Source organism: Acanthochromis polyacanthus, chromosome 7 (genome assembly GCF_021347895.1).
Source record: "Acanthochromis polyacanthus isolate Apoly-LR-REF ecotype Palm Island chromosome 7, KAUST_Apoly_ChrSc, whole genome shotgun sequence".
Lineage (NCBI taxonomy): Eukaryota > Metazoa > Chordata > Actinopteri > Pomacentridae > Acanthochromis > Acanthochromis polyacanthus.
This window is the reverse complement of record NC_067119.1, coordinates 140633-148213: the sequence shown is the minus strand read 5'-3', so window position 1 is coordinate 148213 and position 7581 is coordinate 140633. Positions and strand designations below refer to the sequence as shown.

At 41.4% G+C, this 7581-nt stretch overlaps 1 protein-coding gene across 2 annotated transcripts in view; it reads left to right on the top strand.

Annotated features, from left to right (window-relative positions):
• The first annotated feature begins 748 nt into the window (after window positions 1-748).
• LOC127534652 (chromaffin granule amine transporter-like) overlaps window positions 749-7581 on the top strand; it is a 39476-nt gene continuing 32643 nt past the window's right edge. Inside the window, exon 1 of one of the 2 annotated variants that reach the window (XM_051950405.1) lies at window positions 749-2745. The gene's annotated coding sequence lies outside the window, so the exon portion shown is untranslated. Of the gene's footprint in view, window positions 2746-3185; window positions 7199-7581 lie in introns of those variants that run through there. The other variant, XM_051950404.1, reaches the window with a different exon arrangement.

Below are 7581 nucleotides of genomic sequence, written 5' to 3'. Positions count from 1 at the left end.
CGGTAGGTCTACTCTAGAACTTTCTGCAGTTGTTGGTAGGTCTACTCTTGAACTTTCTCCAGTTGTCAGTAGGTCTACTTTAGAACTTTCTCCAGTTGTCAGTAGGTCTACTCGAGAACTTTCTCCAGTTGTTGGTAGGTCTACTTTAGAACTCTCCAGTTGTTGGTAGGTCTACTCTAGAACTTTCTGCAGTTGTTGGTAGGTCTACTCTAGAACTTTCTCCAGTTGTCAGTAGGTCTACTTTAGAACTTTCTCCACTTGTCGGTAGGTCTACTCAAGAACTTTCTGCAGTTGTTGGTAGGTCTACTCTAGAACTTTCTCCAGTTGTCGGTAGGTCTACTCCAGAACTTTCTCCAGTTGTCAGTAGGTCTACTTTAGAACTTTCTCCAGTTGTCAGTAGGTCTACTCAAGGACTTTCTCCAGTTGTTGGTAGGTCTACTTTAGAACTCTCCAGTTGTTGGAGGTCTACTCTAGAACTTTCTCCAGGAGACTTCAAGGACCTGGAACTCTGCAAATATTCCCAGTATGAAGGTAGAAATCATTGATAAAGTTACTGGAGATGAAGAACCAGATGTTCTGAGGAGGTCAGAAAGGAACTTTACTCCTATTTGGTTGATTTTTTTGTGCCAAATTTGAGTTTTTGTCACAATTTCACCTGTTTAGTGGTAATTTTGGTCCTTTTTGTGGTAAATTTGGATGTTTTTCATGGCATATTTGAACCTTTCAAGGTAGTTTTTTCTGCTTTTATGGTATTCGTGGTTATTTTGCGTGTTTCTGTTGCTATTTTGCATGTTTTTTGAGCCAAATTTAGGATTTTGTCGCCATTTCACCTGTTTTGTTAGTGTTGGACCTCTTCGTGGTAAATTTGGTTGTTTTTAAAGTGATTTTTCACTTCATTGCTGGCACATTTGGATCTTTCATGGTAGTTTTGGTCTTTTTAGGGTGATTTTGTATCTTTTTGTGGTAATTTTCCATTTTTTTTTAGTGTCAGTTTTTACCAGAACTCAGATGTGTTTTTCCTCCTAAATGCCGTGTCGATCTGCTGGACTGATGAAGTTCTGAGGCTCAGAAAGTGTCCAAATTCCAGACATTACCACAAGGACTCAATAACTTTCCAGAATTACTAGAAAATAGTCTACAATGAGAGTCAACACTTAAAATCTGTTTGAAATATTGAAAAAAGGTCAAAATTATTTACATTTATCCAAAATTTTAAAAAATGACATGAAGCTTATCCAGGGGGCTGCACAGCGGACTAGTGGTTAGTACTTTGGCCTTGCAGCAAGAAGATCCCCGGTTCAAATCCCGGCCTGGGATCTTTCTGCATGGAGTTTGCATGTTCTCCCTGTGCATGCGTGGGTTTTCTCCGGGTACTCCGGCTTCCTCCCACAGTCCAAAAACATGCTGAGGTTAATTGGTTACTCTAAATTGTCCGTAGGTGTGAATGTGAGTGTGATTGTGTGTCTGTATATGTAGCCCTGTGACAGACTGGTGACCTGTCCAGGGTGTCCCCTGCCTTCACCAGAGTCAGCTGGGATAGACTCCAGCACCCCCCATGACCCTAGTGAGGATAAAGCGGTGGATAGAGGATGGATGGATGGATGGATGGATGAAGCTTATCCAGGGCAATACAAGAAATGGAGCAAAATAGCTCCAAAATGTCTGAAGAATAATCCAATATGACATTTCTCCAAAATGACCTAAAATCTGCCTACAATGACTAAAAAATATCCCAAGAGACTCAAAAATGTCTAAAATGAACCAAGCAAAACTCCAAAACAGTTAAAAATGTCTCTGAAACTCTCCTCCACTGCAGCAGCAACAAACATGTTCAGTCTGATGTAGTTTTAAGCGTCAAGTTTTATTCAAACAGAATTTATTAGAGAAAAAAGGTCAACACAAAAAACATTAATCATAAAATATGTGTTCTATAAATAAAAGCAACAACATGACAATAATGATAATAATCATATTAAATATGGTAAAAAACAGTTTGGACAAAATTTAAAGCCAAAAAGTTTAAACTTCTTTATTTCAGATTTGTTTTCTGCCGATGTATTGTCTCGTGTCTCTCTGTGCTTCTTTTGTGTCTCTTTGTGTCTGTGTGGTTGTTTTGTGTCTCTTTATGTTTTGCATCTCTCCCTGATGTTTTTTTTCTTTTTATGGTTGTTTTCATTGTGATATCACTTCCTGTACAGATAAAAACAGTGAAGCTGAAGTTAAACGAAGGAGCTATCAATCAAATCCAGCCTGGCCCCGCCCACATACCCTTGAGAACAGGTAAAATCGACTTTATTTTCTGGACTTGTACTGAACGTTAACTTTCGGGGCCTGGGTCTGGGCGCCAGCGATGGGCTCAGCTGTCACGATGCTATGCTAACTAGCTGTGATTATCTAAAGCCTTCCAACATGGCCGCCTCAGGTGAGGAAACACCTGAAGGTCGAAGCTTCTAGAACTTTTTACAGACGCAGGTTTAAATAAGGAGCTACAGGAGTCCGTCAGCAGCTCCGCTCCGCCGTCCTCCTCTTCTTCCCAGAATGCCGTGTTTTCCTCTGGCCCTGCCTGGCCCGGGGCAGACACACTCCCTGGCCTTTGGTCCGGCCCGGCTCGGCCCGGCCGGCGGCAGTGCAGCTCAGCCCGGCGTCGCAGTCGCAGCGGCCCAGGTTCCTCCTCAGCTTGGTGGGGCCTCGCAGCAGGCAGGCCTCGCCCTCCACCGGGATCCGCTGGCAGCGTTTCCCCGTCAGGTAACGAACGCAACACAGACCAGCAGCACAATCACCTGAACGCACACAGCTGGCCATCTCCTGGGCTGCAACACACACAGGAGCCAGGGTCACAAAGACACAAAACAACCACAGAGAGACACACAACAACCACAGAGAGACAAAACAACCACAGAGACACAAAACAACCACAGAGACACAAAACAACCACAGAGATACAAAACAACCACAAAGAGACACAAAACAACCACAGAGACACAAAACAACCACAGAGAGACACAAAACAACCACAAAGAGACACAAAACAACCACAGAGACACAAAACAACCACAGAGACACAAAACAACCACAGAGAGACAAAACAACCACAGAGACACAAAACAACCACAAAGAGACACAAAACAACCACAGAGACACAAAACAACCACAGAGAGACACAAAACAACCAGAGAGACAAAACAACCACAGAGACACAAAACAACCACAGAGACACAAAACAACCACAAAGAGACACAAAACAACCACAGAGACACAAAACAACCACAGAGAGACACAAAACAACCACAGAGACACAAAACAACCACAGAGACACAAAACAACCACAAAGAGACACAAAACAACCACAGAGACACAAAACAACCACAGAGAGACACAAAACAACCACAGAGACACAAAACAACCACAAAGAGACACAAAACAACCACAGAGACACAAAACAACCACAAAGAGACACAAAACAACCACAGAGACACAAAACAACCACAGAGACATAAAACAACCACAGAGACACAAAATGACCACAAAGAGACACAAAACAACCACAGAGACACAAAACAACCACAGAGACATAAAACAACCACAGAGACATAAAACAACCACAAAGAGACACAAAACAACCACAGAGACATAAAACAACCACAGAGACACAAAACAACCACAAAGAGACACAAAACAACCACAGAGACATAAAACAACCACAGAGACACAAAACAACCACAGAGACATAAAACAACCACAAAGAGACACAAAACAACCACAGAGACATAAAACAACCACAGAGACACAAAACAACCACAAAGAGACACAAAACAACCACAGAGACATAAAACAACCACAGAGACATAAAACAACCACAGAGACATAAAACAACCACAGAGAGACAAAATGACCACAAAGAGACACAAAACAACCACAGAGACACAAAACAACCACAGAGACACAAAACAACCAGAGACACAAAACAACCACAGAGACACAAAACAACCAGAGACACAACACAACCACAGAGACACAAAATGACCACAAAGAGACACAAAACAACCACAGAGACACAAAACAACCACAGAGACACAAAATGACCACAAAGAGACACAAAACAACCACAAAGAGACACAAAACAACCACAGAGACACAAAACAACCACAGAGACACAACACAACCACAGAGACACAAAATGACCACAAAGAGACACAAAACAACCACAGAGACACAAAACAACCACAGAGACACAAAATGACCACAAAGAGACACAAAACAACCACAAAGAGACACAAAACAACCACAGAGACACAAAACAACCACAGAGACACAAAACAACCACAAACAGACACAAAACAACCACAGAGACACAAAACAACCACAAAGATGGGTGACTTCAACTCGACCTCTAGATGGCGCTGTCAGACATCACTATGGAGGTACTTGTGGTCTCTTTGTGTTGAGTTCAGACACTCACCTTTGGTCCTGTTGAAGCCGTCTGTCTGTCCGTCTGTCTCTCTGTCTTGCTGTCTGTCCACATGTCTGTCGGCAGAGGACGGCCTCCTCTGAGCCCGGTTACTGCAGCCGCCCCTCTGATCAATACATAGATTATTCATTATTGATTATGGTTACATGTTTCTACTTCATCAACTTCCTCCTCACTAACTCACTCAAAAACCATGACTCAAACCTTCATCGGTTAGTGCTTTGCATCTGTATTCAGTCGTCATTTGTTGTTTTCCGTTTAACCTCACCCTTTTTTTTTTTTTGTTTAACCTCACCCTGACTGGTCGAGGCAGATGTCTGCCCTCCCTGAAACTGGTTCTGCTGGAGGTTTTTCCTCCCTCTGTCACCAGGTGGTGCTCACTGGGAACTTTCTGTGTTTCTTTCTGTACATTAACACTGTAAAGTTTGGCTTTTACCGTGTAAACCGCTCTGAGACGACTAACTCTGTGGTTTGGTGATATCTGAATTCATGACTGATTATTGCAGCTGTGTTTGGTTCACCACTGACCGGAGGCGTGTCGCAGTTTTGTGCAGAACATCCAGGTGTTGGTCGGCGCCGGGAGTTGGAGGTCATCTCTGTCTGGTCGCCATGGGAACGATCCTGTTGGAACGACATCACAGTTAGACTCTTCAGCATAACTTTATCATTGAAGGAATAATTTATGGCTCAGATGTGAGACTTGATGAATCCCAATTTAACATGGAGCCCAAGAACCTAAATACAAAGTTTAACAGAAAAATATCATCATCCTTGGTTGGCTGTAGAGTTAATCAACAAAACACGTGTTGTACACACTTTTTAAATGTCAGATATGGACTTTACATGGCACCAGAAACAGGAAGTAACACTCCATACTGACTCAAACAATAAGCTCTGAATTATAAATATGTGTGTTTTGTGTTGGGTTGTGGATGCTTTGTGTCTCAATGGTTGTCTTGTGCCTCTTTGTATTCATTTAGCATCTTTTGTGGTCATTTTGTGTCTCTTTGTGGTGGTTTAATGTGTCTTTGTGGTTGTTTCGTGTCTCTTTGTGGTCATTTAGCATCTTTCGGTGGTTTTGTGTCTCTTTGTCTTGTGTTTGTGGTGGTTTTGTGTCTTTTTGTGGTTGTATCTTTTGTTGTCTTTCTTTTGTGTAGAGTTGTGGTTTTCTTGGACCCCTGTGATTTTTATTATGGATCTTTGTTTTGTGTCTTTATGTGCATGCTGTGTTGGTTGTGGTTGTTTTATGTTTCTTTGTGCAATGCGCTGCTTTTGATTTATTCCATTTCTTATTTTTTAAGTTCTTCTCAAAGGCAGCAAAACCCAAATTTAACCAAAAATTCTATTTTTTTTACCGTTTTCGGGCGCCATTTTCAGGCAAGAGGCCTTCACAGGGCGATACTAAGTGCTCGTGTTTCAGAGGGACATAAAAACATTTCTGAGAACGTTCAGTATGTTTTTCTAACTTCAACTTATTAAAATATGGTCAATAATAGTATAATTTAGTTAAAATGGATTGCCACGACTACTTTTGATTGTTCTGTTCTTATTTTTGGCAACAAAAAAGTACACACCCCTCCCGTGTAGGTGAAGTGGTTTAGTCCTGGCAGGTGCTAATGGTAGGTGTTTACTGGTGAGGAGCTCAGGTGGATTTGTGTAAATTTATTTTTTTGTCTTTTCTCAAGTTATTTTGTTGATTTGTAAGTCATATCTGCGCAGCTGAAACTAAAACCTGCTGTAAAACAACCAAAAGCAAAGACAGAGAGAAACAAAAACAACAGTTTTTCTCAGATGAATTTTGGTTCCGTCCACTGGTGACGACAGTAGTCCATTAGCGCGGCTCCCTCTAAGGCGGCTAACTTTAGCGCCGCTAGCAGCTAGCTTTAATGCGGCTAACTTTAGCGCGGCTAGCTTTAATGCAGCTAATTTTAGCGCGGCTTGCTTTATTGCGGCTAGCTTTATTGCGGCTAGCATTAGCGGCTAACTTTAGCGCGGCTAGCTTTAATGCAGCTAATTTTAGCGCGGCTTGCTTTAATGCGGCTAGCTTTATTGCGGCTAGCGTCAGCGGCTAACTTTAGCGCGGCTAGCTTTAGCCGACATTTGGTCAGCTTTTATCAAATTGAAACAGCGGCTCTGGCCTGATGGCGGCTCCAGCCCCAGCAGCCCGGCCTGGGCCTCCCTCCACCCTGCCGTTAGCAGCCCTCCAGCCCCGGTAGCAGGTGAGCAGCTCCCCTTGAACTTCAGATGTACTTGAACTCCAGTGTTTTCATTTTAAACCTTTACCTTTTACTCTTCTACGTTAATCTGACAGCTTTAGTTGCTTTGCACATTTATTGGAATGGTTCGAATATAATCAGTAAATGAATTATAGATCAATATTTAAGTATATTGATCAATGAGGGGAAGTTAAAATAGTTCATCCAGCTTTATTAGCTTAGCTTAATCAATAAAGTGATGAACTCATGGAAGAATCATTCATTCTAATCCAATATTATTATTCTGCATAATCAGAACTTTAAGTATGTTTGATGCTTTAATTTATGAGTTTTCATACTGGACATATTACAACTTTTACTTCTGTAAATCATCCTATTGCTGGAATTTAAAATATGTTTTTTTTGTTTGTTTTTTTTTCTTAGATCAGCACATTTTGAAACAAATTTCTGGTTGGCCATCTCCGATCTGATTTTTTCAGAATTATTCCAGTGTGAAACCTGAATATTTGTAAAGGTATTCTTCAAATTCTACATTGATATGTCTAATACTTTCCAAGATGTTGTGTTCCTTTGTAGACTCTGTGATCTTGAAGTTGTAATGTGGAAATGATAAACTGAGGCTGAATGTTGATGAATATGAATTTATTTTCCTTATAAATTTCAGGTTCGTGATGGTCTGTTCGTGATGTTTAGTAAAAAGATAATTCTTTGAATGTGAACATTTGTACTCTAAAACAAAGGAACCATTAGGATTGTGGTTGTTTGTAGGTTATTCTGCTGTGGTTTTACTGGTTTTACTGGAGATCAGACTGGATGGTTGTGGAACCTGGACTAAGATGAGTTTGACTCTCCTGATGCAGGAGGTCTGGGAGGAATTATGCACGAAGGTTCTCTGGT